The sequence below is a fragment of the Tamandua tetradactyla genome, chromosome 1 (genome assembly GCF_023851605.1).
Source record: "Tamandua tetradactyla isolate mTamTet1 chromosome 1, mTamTet1.pri, whole genome shotgun sequence".
NCBI lineage: Eukaryota > Metazoa > Chordata > Mammalia > Pilosa > Myrmecophagidae > Tamandua > Tamandua tetradactyla.
The window spans coordinates 179,714,081-179,737,979 of NC_135327.1; the positions used below are offsets into that span (position 1 = coordinate 179,714,081).

General features: G+C 39.8%; 1 protein-coding gene across 4 annotated transcripts in view; it reads left to right on the top strand.

Moving 5' to 3' along the window:
- The first annotated feature begins 1,931 nt into the window (after positions 1-1,931).
- CHRM2 (cholinergic receptor muscarinic 2) overlaps positions 1,932-23,899 on the top strand; it is a 157,778-nt gene continuing 135,810 nt past the window's right edge. For 2 of the 4 annotated variants that reach the window (XM_077143087.1, XM_077143219.1), the window contains exons 1-2: positions 1,932-2,279; positions 2,543-2,689. The gene's annotated coding sequence lies outside the window, so the exon portion shown is untranslated. The other 2 variants (XM_077143168.1, XM_077143233.1) reach the window with 2 other exon arrangements.

Consider the following 23,899-nt stretch of genomic DNA (forward strand, 5'->3'; position numbering starts at 1 on the left):
CTGATCTTTTTGCTAAATATGCTTCTTCTGTTTGTTGTTCCTCTCCAAAAGGCTTTTTATATAGCGACTTCTAGTGAACAGATTATTTCACTTACCTATGGACTCTGTTTCATTAAGGCTAAGAAAATTGCTGTTAGTTTTCATTGACTAATTTATTGTTCTTTTATGGAATTACAGCTCTTGTCTTTAAAAAGGTATTAATAACATAAAAAGAACAAAATAGCAACAAAATGCTGGGTTTTGTGCTCTATTGCTGGTCAGAGGCCCATTTCCCTTCACCTTCTTCTTTGACGTGTGTGTGTGTGTGTGTGTGTATGCATGTTTTCAAAAAGATTCAAGCAACTACATGGATTTCTGCAAATTTAATGAACAGAAACAATAGAATAAGGAAGAAAAATATGAATTAATTTTCAAAAAATCCTCTAAGGGAGAAGAGATCATAAAATCAGATTTTTAATATAATGAACCAAATGCTGAGAGAGGCTGAGGATCAAGACTGGACAGAGCTGTCTCTTGATTTTCTAATGAGCATCTCATAATCTTCCAAAAGACTCTGGTGTATTTCATATGCCTACTTCCATTCAGGGCAATAGGGTTGGTGGGCTGTGACAGTGTGGAGGGCGAAAACTCAATGCTTGTATTTTAATGCTTTCTTTTAGGGTGATTTCAATCAAGCAGGACCAAGTGGGCATCATGTTCTACTCTGTGGTAGATATGAGTTCACAGAGAGGGCAGAAACTTTCAACTACAAAATTTCTATTCATGAATGGGATATATATTGCTTTTTAATCAATCACCTTGGTTGTCCATTGTTATATAGATGTTTCATATGTATGCCTTTCCTAGCCAATGAGACTGGAAATCATAAAGGAAAGGAGCAGTGGCTTTGCTATTCCGTATGGCCTTCAATGTCTAGTAAAAGACGGCGTGGAGAATTATATGGTATTGAATTGGACATATTAAATTAAATCGGTGGATCCTTAACTTGCTCTTTTCTGTGTCTGATACAAATTGGTGGATCCTTTACTTGCTCTTTTCTGTCTCTGATACAAGAGGCAATATATCTATTCAATTTAAAGTTCCAACTTATTGCAGAAGGTGGATGAGACAAAGTGCATATCACGTTATCATTTTTGCATACACATATACTTTCACAAAGCAAGTCTTCTCTGCAACTATACTTTAGAATCATATTATTGAACCTTTAAAATTAGAGAACTTAATCCAATTAATTAGAAGCAATTTGTGAAACAATGGGGTTAATACCTAAAAATAATGGATACTCTTCTAAGAAGGAATTTCCCTTAAAGAAATAAAGAAATAACAAATCCTAGGACTGGTGCAGACACAAAACGTTTGCATCCTGATTTTTTTTTTTCATGGAGCTCACAAGTTCCCTAAAGCACAATAAATACTCTGTACTCTAATACCTACTAATTGAAGAAAACATGAGCACTGACTCCTATGTAAAAGAAGAAAACATAATTACCTCTCCTTCTGACACCTTTGCCAATGTCCCAAAGAAACAATCCATGACTAGTTCAACCCGATTATATGTTTACAAAGCATAGTGGATTTATTCTAACATTTCCCCACCTGGAAAAACTAGGCTCAAATACCGTCCGCAATCAAAAAGCAACATCGAGTTCTTCCCGATAAGTCACGTCACCTTTCTAGCAAGCATTAACTTGCAGGAATGGGATTAGGTGGTGGTGGTAATTATACAGATTCTGAAGTAAAAATTGCAGATGGAGAATCGGTCTCTAGGATGGTCGTGGAGAGGGGCAGAAAGGAGCCTGGAGAAAAGGCCGTCATATTTGCTCAGAAGAACCGCCAAATCAGAGAGCAGAGAAGATTTCATTGGAGGAGCGCCTTCAACAGCAACTAATCCTGTCATATTGAAAGAAAATTGTAAATGTTCTCTCCAGAAATTGTCCGCCCCATTGCAGCTAATCGGACACACAAGCACGAACAACGACAGGCTCTCCTGCCATACCAAAGGCGCTTGGGCGCGGAGACCCGCTCCTGAGAGCGCGCGCGCGCGGTCACACACACACACACCCACACTCACACACTCATCCTGCGGGTTGGTCAGAGCCTTGAAATCGCACTTCCCACCTGGAAATAGCCAGGGGCGCCCGGAGAAGGTGTTGCCCCCCTCACTAATCACTACTTCCCCCAAGCACTTTGGCGAAGAAATGAATCCTGCCCAGCTCTTCGGTCCTTTCAGGTCTCGGGTCTATTTTGCTCTCCAGACTCATCTTCTACGTGAAAGCCAGGTTTGAAAGTCCGGTTGGCATCTCCTTCGGTGGTTTGGTGTGGAGGGCGGGGGCAGCGTCAATCTAACCCCAGTCATTAACCGCGAACGGGTTGCAGACTCGCCCAGTGGCTGAGACCGGAGTGGATAGCGCTACTTGCTGGCGCGCGCCCGAAACCCGCAGCTGCCCGTTTGAGCCTTTGGGTCGGTTTCCTCCCCGCCTCCCCCTGCCCCACCCCTCCGAGTGCCGCGGCACCAACTAATCTTTTCTTTTTCTCTTGCAAGATCAAGGGAGACGGCGAGCCGGCTGCTAGCTTCTGACTCCCGGCGGTGAGCCGTTCGCGCCCGACCCGGTGGGCTTTCTGCCCCTGGCAGCCTTTGCCAAAGAAATCGCAGCCAGTGGAGGCAACTAGAGCTTTAAATCTGCGGCAGGTAAGAGCAACCCTCTACCCAGTTCTCTTCTCGCTCGTGCCAGGAGCCCTGGCAGTAGCAGGGTCGCTCCCAATCCTCCTGACCGCGACGCGGAGGGGTCAGAGATTGGGGAAATTGAGGAATGTTTTTTTTTTTCAGGTGTAAATTCTCAAACGGAAACTTTGGCTCCTGGGGCTTGGTGGGCTAGAGCAGTGATGGCGGGTCTGGAAAGAAGGGGCAAATGAGGCAGTGCGCGCGGCTGGGGTCACTGCGTGCGGGCCGCGGGTCACTGAGTCCCGCGGAAAGTGGCGAAGGTTGCCTGGGAGCTGCCTCTGTCCAGATATTGCTCCCTCTTCCAGCCCGCCATCTGCTCCACCTTCACTGGACACCCTTCTACCCTCCCTCTTCCCCGAGATGCCGTCAAGGAAAAGACAAGCAGAGCTTCTCCCTCTCCCATAGCTCACGCTCCTTCCTGCCTGGGGTCTTGCTGTCCGCGTCTTGCGTGCGTTTGGGGTTGAGGCCGGGCTAGCTCCGGCTGCGCGCTGTTCCCCGGCTCCGCCTTTGGAGAAGCCCCTCGGGAGCCCTCTCTGGTTTGCTGAAGGGACGCTTGGTGCTGTGTCCCTTGAATCATGGCCAAGAGGAAGGGGTGATAAGACTAGGGAAAGGGTCCCAGGACAAGTGAGGGGGGAGTCTTCTGGAATCCAATCCCATTTTGGCCCAGCGCACGAGGTCGTGTCTACACTCAGGCTTTGGGGCAGGGTTTCAGCCCCGGAGCCCGCGAGATCTCGAACTGTGCCTGGGTTTCGCCATCCACCCCACGGTGAGCCTTGGGCCACATCCGCGGTGCCCGGTGCGGTAGATAAGGTCCCTGTGCACCCCGACTCTTCTCTGCCATCCACCTGCGGATCTGGGCGATCGCAGTTAACTTGTAGCTTGCGGAATTCGAGTCTGGCGCAGAAATCCACCTGTGCCTTCTGCCCGGAGCACTGGTGCACCCCCCCCCCCCCCACGAGTCAGAAGAAGGTTCACTTACAAGAGATCTCAGGAGGTGAAAATTTCCCCCAATTACTGACGGGGAGGTGGCAATGTATTTTCCGTCCCATTTCTGCACTCGCATCCCTTTCTCTGCCCTGGTGCCTGTTGCCGCCTTTGAGACTGCTCTGAGCCACAAAAGCCTCCAAGAGAGGGTCCCTGTGCCCCCTCCAGTGCCAGACAGTGAGAGCAAGGCACTTGCATATATGGAAATATCGGCGGGGATAGACTGTCAGTTCCCAGAGGCGGGAGGAGGGCAGAGAAATGGAAGCAAATGCTTAAAGCAAACAGAGCTTTACGCTCTCTCACCCATGACGCCCCCTGAACCCGTGTCCCTATGTCAGTTCACACCCACGGCATGGCTGTGACTGCGGCCCCAAAGGACTCCAAGTCTGTCCTCAGGCGCGGCGAGCCCAGCAAAAGCGCGGCGCCTCCAGGTCCTCAAGCTCCGGAATCCTCCACATTGACTTTCTATTTCGCGTTCTTCTTTTCTTTTCTTTTTTTTTCAGCTTTCCTTACTCTTTTTCTTAGCTCTCGGTGGCCGTGGGTAGGTGACAGTTGTGTGATTTCTCTGTTCCTCTGCTCCACGCAGCCAGGAACACAACACACATCCGCACGCTATGCTGTACTTCCCGGCTCCACGGCTGTTGGCGCCTTGTGTCGGTGGCCTCTTGGCTCCCCAGGGAGCAGCCCAGGAGACTAGGACGCCAAGTCCGGACTTAAGAAAAAAACCCTGGGTGACCAGAAAGGCCTGCGGCAAAACCTAAATTTGGGTTGGGGGTAGTCAAGAGGCTCTGGGGAAAACCGTCTGTGACACAGCAGACCTCCACCCCCACCCCCGCCATGCGGCCCTGCCAGACTTTACCCAGCGGCAAAGTCTGGATACCCTGGCCAGAGAGGAGGGGGGGGGGCGCCCTGCACTCCAATTGCGGCAATTCTGATGTCCCTGGATTAGGAGGGTTCTGAAAGTGGAGTTGCCTTGTAAACTCCCCAGTAATGAACCCGGGGTCCCGTGGCAAAGGCTGTGTATCGTATTTTACTGGCATTCGGTATATGTGAATACATTATATTGGTAAGCATATATATATATGTGTGTGTGTGTGTGTGTGTGTGTGTGTGTGTGTGTGTGTGTGTGTGTTTATATATATATACATATATAAATGAAAAGCATATATGGTAGTGTTTTGTATGTATTTATGTATATATAATACATTTTCATTGATAAACAAATTATAGGGATGACAATGCGCTTAAGTAGAAACCACAAATGATTAGGCATGCACTGTTGTTGGGGAGATAAGGGTCCTGATGATCATAGAAGTAAAACCAGTCATTTTGGCCGAGGAACAGTTTCTCCTTGGAAATAGTATTAAGCAAAATTTATAAAGTGGGCTTTTGAGACTCTTGTCAAGTGGAAGGAAAAATGTTGTGCCCCAAATGTCGCAGTGTAAAGGATTTGGCAGTTAAGGACTAGAGATACAATAAGTTAATGCTGGATGAATTTTTACTGTTATTACTATTATTAATTATGTGTTCCAGTTGTGGCAATGACAGTAGATAGCTCCCTATTTGCTTTACTTGATTAAACAATTATACCAATTAAAACTTAAAAAATAAAATTTGATCCTAAAAATATGTGAAAAATCCGGTCTAGTCAGCTTGCTGGCTTTTAGGTCTCTGACTGTGGTGGTGAGAGTGGGGAAAGGTCTTGGAACCCAATATGTGTGGGGTGGAGGGGGTTCAGTCTTCCGACAAAAGAAGGAGGCATATTTGTGTAGGTAAGTGTGCCTGAGGGTGTCTGGAAGGTGAGGGGAGGGTGGTGGCATGAGAAAATAGGTTTGGTTTTAATATTCTTTCCTAGTTCAAGTACAAGAGAATACAAAGAACATGTTTTCAGCCCTCTACTTTTGGGCTGAGACCCCAAAACAGTCTCAGAATTTGGGAGAAGGGGAGACAGAAACTGCCATCTTCACACAAACACATTGTTCTAAATGTGGCCCCATCCCTTTCTTTGCCCAGACCACCCCCAAAGCCAAGCAGCTGGGATTTATGTCCAGCTGCAATTCTACAATTCCAATTTCAAGGCAATCAGCCTCCAGGGCCAAAACCTGGAGGGAGGGGCAGTTTCAGAGGGCCCCAGCAAAGAGCATTTACAGCCTCTAGGCCAGCAGGGAAGGCATGGCTCTGCCTTCAGTGAACGAGAGGCTGGCTGGTTATCCCTGTGACTCACTGCAATGAACAAAGTTACAGCCAAGTGCATAAGTGGAAGAAGAGGGGAAAGTAGAAAAGGAAACAAAGAGGGAATGAGAGGAAGAAAAAAATAAAACAAAACGAGGACAAGAACCTGGGTGTGCATTAATAGCTGTCTTAAGTATTTGGTTGGCCCTCCATCACTGATGTCAGCCTTTCTTTGGCAGATACCTGTGAAAGAATGCCTGTCAACAAACGTCTTAACATGACCACCCGAACTCCATTTTTAATCTTGTCTTAATCTTTCTTGAATACGATCAAGAGACTGAGAGAAACATTTTGTTACATGGTTCCTTTTAAGAAGGTTTTCATTCGAACTTCTATTTGAGTTAACTTGGCATTTTATGACGTGGCTTCCCTTGTCCTTTTCCTTGGTGAACTCCTCTAGTCACATACTTTCAATATCCTCTTTGTGGCTATTATCAAGCAGCTTTCATTCTCTATCAACTGATCCCCACGTTGTCTGCCTTTTTTCACAGAGCAGGTGTTGGGGCTGCTTTCATTAAGGGGCCCTACAGCAAGTGCACTGATTGCATACCCCAAAGCTCATCTGGGTCACGTGTGGGGAGGGGTGGGGGAGGGGGGTTCTGCGAGGGAAACAGGTCAGTGTTCCCTGTTGCATTTTCATTGAGTGCTTTCTAAGTCCCTAACACTGTCCTAAGCACTTTCCATGTATAATTTTATCTGTTTTGTCAGTGCTTTATCCCCAGTATTTAAATCAGCACCTGGAAATTCCTAGGAGCTCATTAAATATTTGTCGAATGAGTGAACAGATGAATCAATTTTCTCATTGCAATGATCCCCAGTAGATGACATTGTCCCAAAATTACAGGTGAAGAAATCAGCATTCAGGAGAGTCAGGAAATGACCCAAGGTCACACAGCTATTAAGTAGTAGCACCTGGATTTAAGTACAGGTCTGTTAGACTCGAGAGCCTTTGCCCTTATGCTGTGCTGATTGACTGTAAGTTGTAGCCTTTGTTTTCTCTGTGTTTGGGGAAAGGAAAACTGTAGTGTTCAGGATTCAATGATATTCTCCCCATGTGTTAAATTCAACTCTGCATATCCTTGTTGGATCCCCTAAACCACGAGCACGGAAGATTTAGTACTGAGGAGATTCTTAGTTGGCACCACATGCTTGTTCTGCTTAATTCATGATGGTCACCAAAATGTGGTGACATTTTGGCAGATACCATTTCTATCAGCTACACAAACATCACTAAATGGATTTTCTTTTGTCTGATGCAAATGTATGCAAAAGAATTTTGATATTGTCCAGCTTAACTCATAATAGGTGTTGGAGTAGATGAAGGGACTTTTCTAGGTCAAGCAGCTAACCAAAAACTTGGATAAGAACACATCCATCCCAACTTGCAGTTGCTTCTTTATTTTGCCATGTTGAGTGGAGATTGTTGGCACTTTCTGGTTCTGAATTTCCATGGCAACTTTTAATTTTAATTAGAACGTATTACTGCTTTTGCTTTGGAAGGCATAATGTGACTTTTTGAAACTGATATAAGCAAAGGGTGAAGTAGATTCCAGCTGGTTTGTCTACTTCCAACTCTTCATATATTCTTGCCTTCTTTACTTTCTTTTTTCTTCCCCCCCACATGTTCAAACTTCTTTTATACTATGACCTAAATATACAATCATCTTAACTGGTACTGTTACCATGGCAATGCCTCCTGGTGGATAACAGTACACCCTAAAAATTCAGTTTCTTTCATTAGCAATGGAATCTCTCTCTCTCTTTTTCCCTCTTCCTCCCCCTCCCTCCCTCCCCCCCACCCTCTCACTCACCTCTCCCCTCCTGTCTCTCTCTAAACCAGTCTTTCACTGGAATGATGCCCTCTGGTGCTCAATAAGAGAAAGCACATTATTTTGGATGGGACAAGAACATTTTTTAAAGCTAAGAGGAAATTTCAATGTCAATTACAGTTTGAAATGGACATAAGCCAGAAAGACCTTTACTTAATCTATTTCTAAGCAAAGAGATTAATAGAAGCATTTGTTGTCTGGGCATAAGTGCTATTTTTGCCATGTAAAATTCTAGAAAGAAGAGAAGGGGGATATTTATACTCTTGTATGTTTAGCATTGTTGTGAAAACGTTTCAATGGGAGAGAAAGATGATACTGAGATTTCTCTGGGAGAAAAATCTACTAGACTATTCCATAGGTTTAGGCCGTTAAGACATCAAAATGGAAGTCTAGCTTTAGAATAGGAACAAGTTTCTTGCGGATCATATGTATTTTTTTCATTAGGTAAGAATCTTCAAAGTATTACTCTATATGATGATGTGAATGATACTAATCTGTACACTATTATTATTGGCAAAGTGTGCAGCACACTAGTAGTGAGGTTGATATGTTGTCCTTCTTCCTCTTTCCAGAATCTAACCCTGCACCACCATCTCTATACATCTAATCAGTCACCAAGTCAAATCAGTTCTATCTTTTGGGCATGTCTAGAATCCATGCCCTCTTCTCTATCCGCACATGTTTCTCAGACCTTTAGTATCTTGTGTATGTACTATTGCCAGAGCCATATGTTGCTAACTGGCCTCCACTCTCCAGCCTTTCTCTAGTACAATCTATCCCTCACACTGTCAGAGTGACCTTTTCAAAATGCAAATCTAAACGTGTCGTTCGCTTGTTAAAAATTCTTCAGTGTTTCTCAACTGTCTCGGAGAAACCCCAAATCAAACCCACATGAAATCCTTCATAACTCGCCTGTCTTCTTTGCCAGCCATAGCTCTAGTAACCATTCCTTCATTCCCCTCCTACACAAGAAAATGAGACATATAAATAACTTTAGTGTAATGACTGGTGCAGAGTAAATGCTGAATAATGAGTTAATATATGTCTTTCTTTTTGCTCTTCTTCCTTCTCTTCTTCTTCATCTCATTTATTATCGTTATTACCAAAACACTATGGTCTAGTCACTCCCAAATAATAAAAATAGCTAAGAAGAGCTATGATGTGACAGACATTTTTCTGAATATTTTATATCCTATATCTCATTTAATTCCCATAATATTTCCTTCCCTATTTCTAATACATTGCCTGGCACATATTGAGCTCTCAGTATATGTTCTTTTGATATGCATACCTAAAATAATAATAATGAGATTTTGTAAATTAGTATTTACAGCACAGCAATTGTGGAAGGTGAAAACGTGGTTTTCGTTTTCAATGAGCTGTGTGGGTTTGGTTGAATTATTTTGCTGGATACGAATCTGAACTATTTACAAAAGGGTTGAGGTGTAATAAAAATGCTAGGCAACTTGGATAATTGTATATGGTCCCCGTAGTAGAGCAACAGTTGGTACTTATTAGGGATACTGATGAGTTCTAAAATGGGAATAGAAGATGTGTTTTTATGAATTGCAGCAGTATAAATTTAAAATGTGTTAGCAATACAGAGAATTAGTTTTTAATGGTTAACTTTCTCTTTTTTCCCCAATATCCTGCATAAGTAATGTATAACCCTTTAAATATGATTAGCCCACCACCTATTTTATTGTATCAAACAGGTTCTAAGCATCTCCATCGTTTAAACACACTTTTATATTCAAGTTTCAAACTCATGGATAACATACAACAGCAAAAACTACAAAACTGAAGGACTATATTTTTACTATTCTAAAAATGAGTGACAAAAAGAGGGTGATATCGGGGAGTATTTAAAAGCTATCTATATTTATTGGATTCAGAAAATCAGGATGTTCTCTTTTCTGAGGCTGAGAATTCTATATTCCCTTGAATGTTGATCACATTTGACATATAGACCCACTTCTTTTGCAGTGTTTGCAGTCATCAGCTACAGTGCTTTGAATGATGAGATTCTGAGTGATTTAAATCACTACTGTCTTCTAAGAAGTCTTTTAAAAGAGATTAATTCACAGGTTAAGTACCTGCAATACTCTTTTCCTCCTGCAATTATTATGATTCATCAGGCTTAGGGGCAGATCCAGGAATCTACATTTTTATCAGGCACTTCAGATGGACACAGATGCAGATGATCACAGGACCACATTTCAAACAATTGCAGATTGAAGAGTTAGCAGCTAAAGGGCATCAAAGAAAAAAGGATACAAAACAACAGGAGGATGCCCAACACAAATGTTGCTGAGAACATCATCATATGATTTTTTCATTTTTATTCAAAGTCATCCATGCCCAAACTGAGCTTAGTAGTGGCCAAAGACTTTGGTTTCCTAAGCAAATTCTACTGTAGGTAATAAATAACAATTCCGGAGGCGAGATGATTGAATGTCTGTTTATTTAAATGGACCCAATCCCATCTGTTTATCTCATGCCCTTAGAGGTAAATTAGTCCTGGCCATTTCAGAAATAAGTATTTGGTTTCTTTTCTATACTTTGTTTTATTTTCCCCTCCATAATTATCCTTGTTTTCCCTGACATCTTCACAGAGCACATATATCTTCATGATCTCAAAGCTCCTTCTGTGTTCTCTTCTACCTGGCACTATGTCTAGGCTTCCATTACTAATCTAGTCTTATCAAGCACTTGACACTACCTCTTCCCTTCTCCCAACCCTAGTGGAGTAGTTAGCGAGAGTAAGCGAATTGGCTTAACTGTTAACAGGGATATGTTTCACTGTTGCAAAATGTTAGTGCACTGTGGCAATCCCAAATAAGAGCCTTTTATAATGCCTTTTCTAGGAATTGGAACACTGCAATGATTTTTCCTGATATTATTGTTCACTCTCGATCATTCAGATGATTATTCGCATGCGAATAAAGCAAAGAAGCTTTCCCCTACCTCCGTACTCAGGCCAAGTAAACAAGGTATACATAGGAAGAAGAGCCTATTATTTCTTCATAATTTAATTGATTACTATGGAGCTCTTTTAGAAGGAGTGAGCTGGGAAGTAAAGAGTTTCCTGAAGGCTAATTTTGTCCACTTTTGAATAAGAGCTAAGCATGGATACTTTGAGTGCTACAGAAAATAAATTTCACATGCAGTTTCATATTGTTGAACATGATGACGATTTTTGAATACACTATGCTTTCTTTGGCACCATTACAGAGCGAAGAGACTTCTCCCATAACCAGGGTGAACATAGGAAATGATATGAAAACTCTACTTAATTGTGTTCTCTGGAGAATATTAGGGCATTTTTTGTTCCATTTTATGGAGAAGATAAAGAATGACTCTCAGGCAAAATCATGTTTCCCAGATCTGCCCGTTGTTTTCTCGCTTTATCTTCAAAATTACTTTTCTATCAGATTTTATCAGTGCAGTGGGCAGCTGTGTTCTCACATGTAAACCTAAATATTCAACACTTCTCTTTGTGCCATGTACTGGGGTTACTAAGGCAAGCAGAAGAGAGGATGATGTAGGCTTATTTTCGGTCGTCTCTGGCAGCTGGGTATCATTTAAAAGGGTACAAGGAGTTGCAAACATGCTTTAATTTTATAATGAGCATGACTGGATATTTTCCCTGACTTTGACTATTAGGGTTAATTTCAAAATGTTGGACAAGATCCTTTTGTGTGAAAATAATAATGATTTTTGTGTGAAAATAATAATGACAAAAAACAATGAAGCAAAAGCTACTTTTTCTTGATTGTGTACCAAATTTTAGGACCTGTGCCCATTCTTTAAATACATTATTTCTCAACCTCACAACAACCCTATGTGGTGAATGTTTGTTATTCTTTCTTTGTGAGTCTAGTAACTGAGGCCCATTGATATTAAATAACTTAATTCTATGTCTAAGATTGAGTTAGTTACTTTGAATGTAAGTTCCATCTCTAACGTCAAAGATCAGTTTTTGTTTTGGCTTTGTGTGGTTTACTATAACATAAAAAGCTTCTTTAAGAGAATATCCCATTATATTATTTGGTATCTATTCCAAATAAAGCCAAGGAACATGAGAGAGGAAAGTGAAAAAAAAAAAAGGAAATAGTTGCAGGTCACACTTTAAATCAGGGTTCAGAAAGTGGAGTCATGAAAACAGTTTATGTTAGAGGAGTTGGTGGTGTCATGTGAGATTTAGAATGTTTTTCTTGGTCACTAACCTCCTTGCTTTGTCTAATTTACAGGTTTCACATTTCAGAGGGCCCCACTAGTTCCTTTTAGTCCTCTGGGGGCTCTTTTTTAGGCAAAAAGTGGGGAAAAGTCTCAGCAAGTCTTCTATTTGCATATATGTTGAGACATTTCTGTTGACTAGGAAAACACTAAGTGTTAGTAAAATATTATTTGATACTCTATTTCATACTTTTATTTCTATTCCCTTCTTCTGCAAAACAATAACTATAACTTAACGTTAGTCTCTGTATTACACATGCAGAAACAAAAGGCCAAAAGAGCTAATTGTTCTGAGGAATGAACCATCAGTGGATTAATTCTGTTCCTGTTTACATGTCAATGATCAACTCTAATCATTTGTTTATATGCCTCAAGTCTCCTGAGAATCATTAGTGTCTATTGGAAAATAATAATTCTAGCTAATTTTTTTTACAATTAATTGAAATTTTACATTCTTACATTTCAACATCAGTCAATATTTTGCACCTGACACTTTTAATCAAGGATTATTTTTCACAAGGGAGCTACAGCAGGGCCCTAATTAATTAAAGTGAGAATTTCTCCCTGCTTTTGTAGTTTGTTACTTACATAACACATTTCTCAGGAAATTCACATCCTAAGTATTCCTCTTTAAAATGCCATCATTTATAAAGAGACTCCTTAGTTACTATCTCTGAAAGAATTAACGAAAAGTTCACATTATTTTTATTTTCTAGAAGCAATATAGAAAGGAGGTCATATTTATCTTCCAGCAAGTTTCCATATTCAAACAAAATAACGTGACATGTTTCTACTATTGAAGCATTTGGATTGATGTCCCAGGGGTCATTTTCATGGAAGAAAGAAAGGTTGTCAAATGTCTCCTCTTTGATTTCACTAGCTTATTTTAGCTTCTTTATCACTGTGCAGTTTCCCCTGGTTCATTCCTCTCCAATCTTTTTTCCATTTCTCGGTCCCTGGCTACTTAATTACTCCTGACTCTCTTTAGCTTTTCCAGCGTAAAGTTTGTTATATTCTCCCTCTGGATGAGTCCCGTTATTTTAGTAGACATTAAATCTGGGTGTTGACTCTAACTGGCAGCCCTGCTCTCTTCTTTAATAGATATTGCTTCTCTTCCTATATTTTGACACCTTCTAGTGTGAGATGCATTTTCAGAAACAGTTGATGGTGATTCTAAATCTGTTAGCTGATTTACCTAAGATATGGAAATATAGACCGTTGAAATCACTAGCTATCTGCACCAGATATTGTTCAGATTTTCTAAAGGTTATCCTTGTTTACATCTTTTAAATTAAGAGAGTATGACATTCATTTCACTTGCAGTAAACATTTGACTACATTTTAAAAATTATTATTTCTCCCAAACTCTCATGTGCTCTTACTCTATTCTTCTGACATTATTGAAAATGAAACTTAATATCAATATTTCCATTATCTAAAATTCAAGTTCCTTTTATTTTCCATTACTCTGTATAATCATTGAAAGATACCGTTTCCTGTTAAACTAGTTTACCCCTTTGTACTTTATTAAATCAGTAAACATTTTCCTTTTCTCCTTTAAGACAAATTTTAACTATGCATTAGAGATTTTTTTCCTTTTCACCATGAATATTATATTATTTATTTTCTCTAATCTTATATTTCCTTGTTCTTAAACTCTGGAACTTTCCAATAATACCCACCAGAATTCATATCCTGAATATGTTTAGTCTCTTTTTTTTTTCCTTCTTCTTTTACTTTACCTTACCCACATTTCAACACTTAGTGAGAAAAGAGCATCATAACTTGGCATCATGTGGTTTTCAGTTAACTACATTTATTTTCCTTCTACTACCTCTTTTACAAGATGTGTTTGGTTCTTTTTGGTAATTCAGACAATAAAATTCTCTCACTTCTCTATTGAGGGATTTAAATAGTTTGTTTTCTCAATTCTTCTGCTTCCTTGAGACTACAAATACATGAAGATGGGAAGAAAGGACAGCGCAGAACTAATTTTCCATTTATTTTCCTTGATTGATCTTCCAAGCGTGGGCAGTCATGGTCATAAGGAAACTAAGTAAAAAAGACCTAACCAAGATGCTTTTACTGACCCCTAAGTGAAAGTCCATAAATTTTAATTTGTCATATAATAAAACACAGAATATTCTTATTCTATTTGAGAAGAGATAGAAGTCCTAAGAGGTATTTAGTATTCCTCTGAGTTATGCATTTTCTCTGTTCTCTGCCTCTGGGAAAATTGATACTTTGAATATATTGATCTAGTCATTCCAGTTATTTAGATGTGGACTTTGCATTAGGCAACTAATATTACCCACTTTTCTTACTTGTCTTTTAATGCCTTCACTTGGGCCCACCCTCTAACTTATGCTTATACATAAATTCAACTCATTTATACAATGAAATCCTTGTTGTGATTTGTGCATCTTTTTTTTTTTTTTGTAGTCTTGAATCTCTGATGCCTAACTCTATTCTTGCCATAAAACAGAGATCAATAAATATTGCTTTAATAATGATTTTATGCCACTACTCTGCTAAGAGTCCCAAGTTTACTACTACCCCTGTCTTGTTCTACTATTGGTTTCATAATAGCAAGTCATCTTTTTCTGAAATTACTCAAAGCAATTCTCTTTTTAGGTAAAATTTCCCTTTCAGAATAAATCTTCCCTTCTATAAATTCTTTTACTTTTGAAACAGACTTTTCATCTAAGCCTGAGCAAACTTTTCTCTGGCCTGCCCTTGTAAGCATATGATAGTATGGATTTCTTTAAGCTGAATTTATTTAATATCCAGCACATGAACTTTCTAAAGGGATCTGACTTCACTTCTTTTCATATACAACAAAAGTTAAAACAAATTAAGCTACAACAGAACACATGCAATTTAGAGAGGCTGTATTTTACCCCCACACTAGGGATGGTTTATAGTATCACTCGCTGTTTTTGCTGGACTTCATCTACAAGGTGGAGAACAGTTAATGCCATGAAACTAAGCATCTGTTAGATAACTTGGCCGACCGTATTCTTGGCCTTATTCATACAGCTAGATCATCATTCATTTGTTCTTGTGTTCATTCTTTCAACAAATATTTGCTAAACACTTATTTTGTTCATAACACTGTGCTTGTACCCCGACTGAAACCTCCTGCCTGGCCCCTCTCTTTTCATCACAAATGAGCATCAATAGAGGAAGGAGAGGTGCACTACACTCAAATGACCCATTTCACCCACCTCTCCTACACAGGGCTTAGTGTTCCTTCATAATACTTCTTCTGCAGCCAGGCAGGTGTAGTAGAACTGTGCTCCTTGGTAGGGAGAATCTTCTGCTGGCCTTTAGCAACTCCTAGGGAGCTTAGAGAGAGGTTTAGGCATCTTTTATTGTCTTAAGCCTCAGATGCAGCATACATAACACCACCAGAAATTATTAGCAGGAGTGGTTAAGAGAATGCACTTTGGAGATTATTTTACCATTGTCCATTTACCTGTCATTCCTTCACCTCTGCAGGACTTGCCATGGTGTTCAGTATTTTCTAGTCTGACACCTTTGTTTTACAATTGAAGTCTGGGGCCAAGAAACAAGAGTGGGTTGTCTTGTAGGTGACACTGATCAAAGGTGATAGAGCCAGAATTTGGCTCGCAACATCCTGACACCTAATCCTTTGTCAATTTCATCACCCCACCCTTACTACCCTTTATTTTTAATTACTACATATTTCATTTTAATTTTGAGCTTTAATTTCTTGAAAGAAACATCTGAGTTATAAAACCTCCTTGAAATTCTTGGCTTATTTATATGGAACTTCTGATTCTTTTTCTATCTCCCCTCTTCTATTTCCCTGCAGCTTTGCAAAGGCATCTTATGAGTTAGTGGTAAGATTTTGCATTAGAAAGGCTGGGGTTCAAACATGAATGATTATCAAAACTTTAAGAATATGGGCGGGCCGCGGTGGCTCAGCGGGCAAAGTGCTTGCCTGCTATGCCGGAGGACCTCGGTTCGATTCCCGGCCCCAGCCCATGTAACAAAAACGGAGAAACAGAATACAATAAAACAAGAAAATGTTTAAAAATGTTTCCCTTTCTTCCTTCCTTCCTTCCTTCTCTCTGTCTTTCCTTTAAAAAAAAAAAAAAAAAAAAAAAACTTTAAGAATAAGTATGACAGGGGTGCCAACCTCTCAGAACATGGGTAGACCGTTATGTCATTCTGCTGGGTGCCTGCCAATGATCATTCCTGGTTCAAAGAGCTACTCTAATCTTGACAGTATATACTCACCTACTTTCCAAAGGTTTTGGAGAACTTATTCAATAACTTGTGCATGTATTAGTGTAAATAATTAGGGTTTTCATTAATTTTTGAAACATCTATTTGGACCAACATTAAAAAAAATAATGTTGATACTTATAAAAAGAAATCAATTCAATCTGAGTACCAGGTGACTGTGAAGGCTCTATACAAACCTAAATTGTCAATCTTTAGCTTTTTGTGTGAAAGAAAAGTAAATTTAACTCACGTGTGAAAAATAAATAAACTCAGTCTTATAATTTGACATGATCAAGAATAATTGAAAACAAATTACCTGATGTATTTGTTCCCTAAAGATGTATGACAACTTTTAAAAAGTGGAAAAAAATGATGGGTGAAGCCATTTACAAAACAACATCAAAACCCACTTCTTCTACTTCTCCTTTCAATGAGGTCATTAGGAAATTCTGTTGTCACATCTACTGCCAAATTGGCAAAAATTTTTCATGCAGTGTCTTCAGAGACAAATTGGAAAGCTGTCTTTTGATGTCATCTCTCCTGATTCTGTCAATGTACTTTTCCTCCAAATAGCAGATTAATTCATCTTGTTAAGTACAAATGTGATCAGTCTTGCCGCTAATGTTTTCAAAATGAAATACCAATTTTTGTTTTCTTTTGCTGTGTTTTATATCAGGGGGAAGTGCTGAGAATGAGCAATTGGTGATGAGTTGAGGAATTGGTGTTGTTGGAGACCCTGGGCATTTCATGGTCCAGAGAAATTTGCAATGAGGTGATAGAATGCTCTCACAGACCACTGTCACTTACACTGAGAACCTGATGTGCTCCTGGGGAATGCTGGGAAGGCACTTGTAAAGCTATTTTAAGAGGCGTCTGGAACTGTGAGCGGACAAGGAAGTATAGGAGAACCTGCCAGAAACCTTGTTTGTAAATATTATATTCTTTGTAGTGGCAAAATCTAAACGGGTGTTTGCCAGAAAATAAAGCTGCTTATCTAGCCCCACTAGAACAGAATTCCACGATAAGTGAAAACCTCAAATTAACCTGAAACATTTCAAAATACTGGCAGGAAATCAGTTTTTTGTTTGTTTGTGTTTGTGTTTCTCCTATGTGAACTCCTTGAGCTTAGGGAAGATATATTGGTACCAGGAATTCATCAGAACCCAAATGAAATTATGGTTTCAGAAAAACTGGGTTTGATGAGGCTGAAGGCTATTTTCCCTCTCCCTTTTTAGAAAATCTAGTATTCATTTTCATAGAGATAACCCCCACCCGAAAAAGAAAAAGGATTTAGACAGGATTGGCAACCCTTCTTAGGAAGAGTATTCTTCTCTAACAATGGGAATGTGGATAAATAAAATGGACCCCAGATTTTATCCATATTCTCTGTCTATGGCACACCTATGGATTACAGAGAGCTGGAGCACAGCTTGCTCTCCAGGATGAGGAGGTCTAAGCTACACACTTCATTCACTTCCATCCCCCCTGGAAAAAATGACACAAATCTCAGAGAAATCATCTTTATATACCTATAATGAGGATATTATTCATATTTAAAACTCATAAAATCCATCACTAACTTTACTGTTATTGTGCATCTTAAAATCTCTATCTTCAGTAGTATTTGTTTTAGGGAGAGCACATATAAGTGCTTTTAAGGGATCACTAGTGTTACAACAGAAATATTTGGTTACTCATTTATTCTTTCAGTATTCATTGCTTGCAAAATTAGATACAGGGTGGTGTGAGAGTGGCTTAATGGCAGAATTCTCACCTGCCATGCCAGTGAACCAGGTTCGATTCCCAGTGGCCCTCACAGTCTAGCCAAGGAGATAAGGTGAAGAAAAAGAAATAATACACGATATGACAAGTACTATAATAAATGTGTTAGGACCTCTAAAATCATAGAAAAGAAAGGTAGGACACTAATCCAACTAACACTTGATTTTGTAGAGCATTAAAGGATGGGTAGAGTTTTACTGGGTTGATGGGGAGGAAAAAGGATGTTCCAGAAAAGGGAACAATATGTACCAAAGCTTAAGAATCAAAATATTTGGGGTCCTGCACTTTATCCACAGTGGCTATAGTTTTAGGGTGGGCATGGGAATAGTTGAAGAGATAGGTTGAGCCAACATAAGAAGTCAATATGCATTCCTAGTAGTCTAGACCTATCCTGTTGGCCGTAATGAGCAAAATCTTTCATCAAAGGGAAATTTTTCTTTTCTTTTCTTTTCTTTTTTTAATTTTATGCTCTACACCATGCTATTTCAGCCAACATTTACCTAAGTATGTGGTAGAAAAACTGATAAGCCCACAGCAGAGAAGAGGAATCATATTGGTCAAGTAGCAGCATCCATCTTATTATGTCTTCTAACACTTTAGTGTCTGTCTTAAGAGAGAATATATGTATTAAAATCAAGAGCAGCAGTTCTACCTCCCATTCAAAATCTCAATAGGTCTGGTTTGGGGTAGAAGAGTGGGTCTACTTCTACTAAAAGAAGCCATTAAAGACACTGAAGGAAGCATAAAATGCATCATATTTTAAAAATATATATTTTCTTGAAGGACCTGAAGGTATTCATTATTGCTAAGACTAAGACTCTAAGACCTTTTGGGTTAAGCAGTGGATAATTTAATTTTTCAAATACTTTCTTTCTGCTTGGCATTAAGCATCTAGTCTGGATTCCAAAGGGCTTGTTTATGGAGAGAGAAAAGAGATGACCCCGCTCTCGAGTCAGTCAAAGACAAGTTTATCTCAGACGGCAACCAATTAGAATATGTCAACATAACTAGGTGGCCCTTCCAAATACTTAAAATAGCAAATGGTTGATGGACTTATGTGCTTTTATCCTGGTTATTTGTTTCTGTTTGTTCTGGAGCAGGACCAGGCACCCACACTAAGATTGCAGGTTGGCTCCACACTGCATGAGAGAGGGGATAGGAGAGGAGCCAGCAAGGGTACCATGTGCCCTTTCTACCATTTTAAAATTGCCTTTTTCTTGCTTTGACACTCACTCTGCTACTACAACCCTTTAACTGTTTTCCAAAGTTCTGAGGAAGAAGGCTTTGCCAGTTTGTGTTAATTGTTCAAAGATTTTTTGGGGAAGCAGAACCTTGGAGTACCTCATGTTACCAGCCTGGTCAACTAGAAGTGTCTACTGGTTGTTTTGCTGTGCAGGCATGGCTATATAACTTGACATACGTAGTTCAATGAAATGAAACAAAAAACATTTGTTATTGATCTCGTGTCTTATTTGGTGGAATGAATAAATGAAAAATATCTAACTTAGATGAGGATAAACAATTCTTTATTAAATAAGACCAGATATTATGGAGATAGGCTCATACATGAACATCATCTCATTTAGTCCTCACAATTCATTGATGTACATAAGAGGAAGAGAGGTTCAAGAAGTCAAGTAATTTACTCAAGATCAAGCAGATAGATGGAAACGCTTGGTTTTGAATCAAGCTGAATTTAACTCAGAAACTACAAGTCCTTATAAAACAAGATCTTATAAGGTACAACAAGTAGGGTTTAATACAAGGTAATGCATTTTTTCTTTGTTGGCATTATAAGTGAGTGTTTATATACAAGATAATTTGACAATATAAAGATATATAAAACAATCCTATATGTGAGCATGTATGAGATATGAAGGAAATCTAACCACTTTGTTACAATTTTCAAACAATGGCATGAAGACATATCAGAAGATAAAAAGTATCAAAGTATATAAACTTAGGAGGTCAGAAAAAGAATAGTGTGGATTGGGTCTATTAACCCCTTATATTTGCATGCTGTTTAGAATTCCCAAAGCTCTTCATTGCACTATATTAGAGCATGAGTTGGGGGCAAATGCAGCCTTTGCCCTGTTTTTTGTTTTTGTTTTTTTTCAAATGGCTCTCTAGCTAAGAATGTTTTTGCACTGTTGAAGGTTTGTAAAAACAATGTGCAACAGAAATCAAATGTGGCCTTCAAATTCTGTGGTGTTTTCTTCCTATATGGCACCTTACAGAAAAAGTTTTCTTACTCCTTCTTTATAAAAAGCCTGCACTGATGCCTGCCGTGTACTTTAAAGTATAATTTCTTGTGTAACTAAGGCAAGGTGGATGAGGGAAAATGCCCCCAAAATCATGTGGAATGGATTAAGAAAACTGGATTTTCTACGGGTCCTCATAGACATGTCCTCATTGACAAATTCTTTGTCCCATTGTCCCATAAATGTGCCTAGTGGATCAGATGTCATGGTTTGGGTTTCAAAACACATGCCCAGCACTTCATTTTTATGCTTGATTCCTACTCTCTTGAAAAGTCTTATTTGTGGATTATTTCATGATGTTTACAAATAAACAATACTGGGTGGGCCATGGTGGCTCAGCAGGCAGAGTTCTTGCCTGCCATGCTGGAGACCAGGGTTTGATTCCTGGTGCCTGCCCATGCAAAAAAATAAATAAATAAAGTAGAATAAAAAATGAACAATGTCTTTTAAAAAAAACTTTACAACAAATTATCATATCCATCACCTAATTTAATTTTCACAAAAACCCAAAAAGATGAAAATTATAAATTGAGGAAATTCAGAATTAGTTACCTCAAGTGACTTGTCCAAGGTGACACAAATTGGATGAGAATTCAGATTGCCCATTCCTATACTATTGTGTTTTTCATCCTTCCTCATGGAAAAACTCATGTTTTAGTCTGCTAATGTCACCTGAATGCAGTATACCAGAAAGGCAATGGCTTTATTTTTTCATGGTTAGGCACCAGGAATCAGACCCAGGTCTCCAGCATGGAGGCAGGAATTCTGTCACTGAGCCAACATTACACAGCCCATGGAATGGCTTTTATAAAGGGGATCTATTAAGTCACAAGTTTACAGTTCTAAGGCCAAAAAATGTCCAAACTAAGGCATCCAGAAAAAGGTACCATGACTCAAGAAGAAAAGCTGATAGCATCTGGAACACCCTGTCACCTGGAAGGGCATATGGCTGTTCCTTTGGCTTCTGGTTCCGAACAGCTTCCCGGGGGATATTTTCTTTCTGCATCTCCAAATGCGTCTATCTGTGTTGGCTCTGAGCTTGTTCCAAAATGATTCCCTCTTAAAGGGCTCCAGTAAGCAGATTAAGACCCACCTTGAATGGGCAAAGACACATCTACATGGAAACCACCTACTCAAAAGGTCCCACCCACCATTGGGTGGGTCATATCTCCATGGAAACAACTTAATAAAAGATCCCACCCAAACAATACATCTGCCCTTACAATATTGGACTAGGAAAAACAACATGGCTTTTCTGTGGTACACAACAGCCTCAAACCCACACACCCCACTTTGTAAAAATGTCCTCAAGTCTACAACAAAAATCAACTGGAAACTCATATGTAATAAATCTTCTTGATGGGTATGCCAGTTTGAAACCATTATGTACTACAGAAAAACAATGTTTTAATCCTGATCCAAACTTGTGAGGCCAGACCTATTGTTAAGGGTGGGGAAACCTTGACTAGATTGTTTCCAGGGAAATGTGACATACATAGTTGTGGGTGTGAAGTTTTGATTAGATTACTTCCATGGAGATGTAACACACCCAATTGTGGGCATGGCCTTTTGATTAGATGGAGATGTCACTCCACCAGTTTGAAGTGGATCTTGATTAGTTTATTAGGGTCCTTTAAAGGGGAAACACTTTGAAGAAATGTCAGATGCAGATGCTTAGAGAATAATTGCTTCAGACCTGGTAGAGACATGGATGTTTGGAGATGTTTGGAGTTCAGATGAAGAGAACAGATGCCTAGGCACAGGCAGAGCCCAGCAGATGTCACTATGTGCCTTCCCATGAGATGCTAAGCTATGCAGAACCCAAAGTTGTGTTCTGGAGGAGCTAAATGAAGGCCCGCTGACCCTTAGAGAGGAACCCACTGGCATCAGAAGCTTGAAGCAACAGAACCAGGAAAAGAACCAGCAGATGCAAGCCATATGCCTTACAATGTGACAGACACTGGCCTTTCTTTGGAGTTATGGTATCTTTTCCTGCATGCCTTAGGTTGGCCTTTTTATGGACTTAGAACTGTAAACATGCAACTTATTAAATTCCATTTCTAAAAGTCATTCCATTCCAGGTATATTACATTCCAACAGCTTTCCAGAAAATCATAACATTGGGTTATAGGGAATTAAATTATGAATGATGAGATGAATCCAAACTTTTCTCTTCAATTGACTCACCCCCAAAGAACAGGGAACTCATTGTGGAACCCAAAACAACTTGGACCCTGCCTCAGGAATTATTTTGTCTCCCTCCTGAGGAAACTTATTGTCCATGTTGGGGATAAGGGAAAGAAGTTGAGGCTGCTTGATCTTAGAGAAGCAGTTTCTCTTTCTGCAGCACTTAGGAAATTTTTTTTTCATTTTACTTGAAAATATCTTGTGATCTGACTGTGGCCCCATTTTGCATGAGAAGAAACATAATTGGAGAGGGAAAATGCTTTTCTGGGAAAAGCATTTTTTTGTCTGGGAGGTCCTTTGATTCACTGAGGATGTCCAACTCCTAGAATCTTGGGGCAGCAATACAGAAGGAAAGTTACCTATAGGCTTCATAAATCCTCAGGTTGGAATTTAATGTTCCCCCAGGGAACCTGAGGATGGACTCCCTGGTCCAGAACAGGATTGACAATCCCCATTGTCTTTTTCTTCCTTGCTCAGGTTTGCTGAATATGTTGTTTTGCCCTGCTGCGTTTGAACAGGAGAATTTTAGCTATGTGTTGCCGTTCTTCAGAGAAAGCCAGAGCATCAGGGAATAGCTCAGTGCATGGGCTCCTAATATGAAACCAAAGAAAGGTACTTATTGTCTTAGAGTGGACGGGGCCTATTTACCCTCTTCCCTGTAAACGTACACATCCTTACCCATCTCTGTCTCGGTGTGGGACGCTATGGGAATGAAATATTTTAGCTGGTTTTCAGAAAGGAGTTACATTTATGAGTAGGAATAATTTTTCAATTCACACCAATCATCAGTCTTCAATCTTCAGGGAAAAGCCCCGTCTGTCACAGAATGAATTTTGAGAAATCAGGGATTAGCATTTCCCGCACAGTTTGTTTCTCAGTGAACCCCATGTCACACAGTTTCCCTTAATTTGACATGGGACTAGAATCTGTTTTATTTCCTCAATGGGAAAGTCATAAGAATAGTTTATTTCTTATTAATAAAGTGGCTTGGGAGCTCAGAGGAATGTTGCTGTGCAATTATTCTAATTAAAAATAGTCACCTATTCAAAAAAATAACTTTTAAAAATCAACCTAATCTGTAACTGTTTCAATTTCTATCTGAATTATTATTCTTGGATATTGGCACAAAATTCAATATTGGTGGATAAGTGTGTTCTGAAGAGAAAGGCTACCAAGGTGAGGTATGCTCAGCCATCACCGAACGCTGGCCCTATGCAAGTAGATTTGAGTACAGAGCAGGGCTGGGGAGTAGGGAATCATTCCTTCTTACGTAAAAGTGACTTGACTTTGAGGCATGCTTAGCCCTTCTTGGGCTAAGAAAGAGAATACTTACACCTGGTTAGCTTTTGCTGCTTTCACAGTTATTTTTGCATCTGTTTCCTTACAATCTGTGAGTACATGCTAGTACT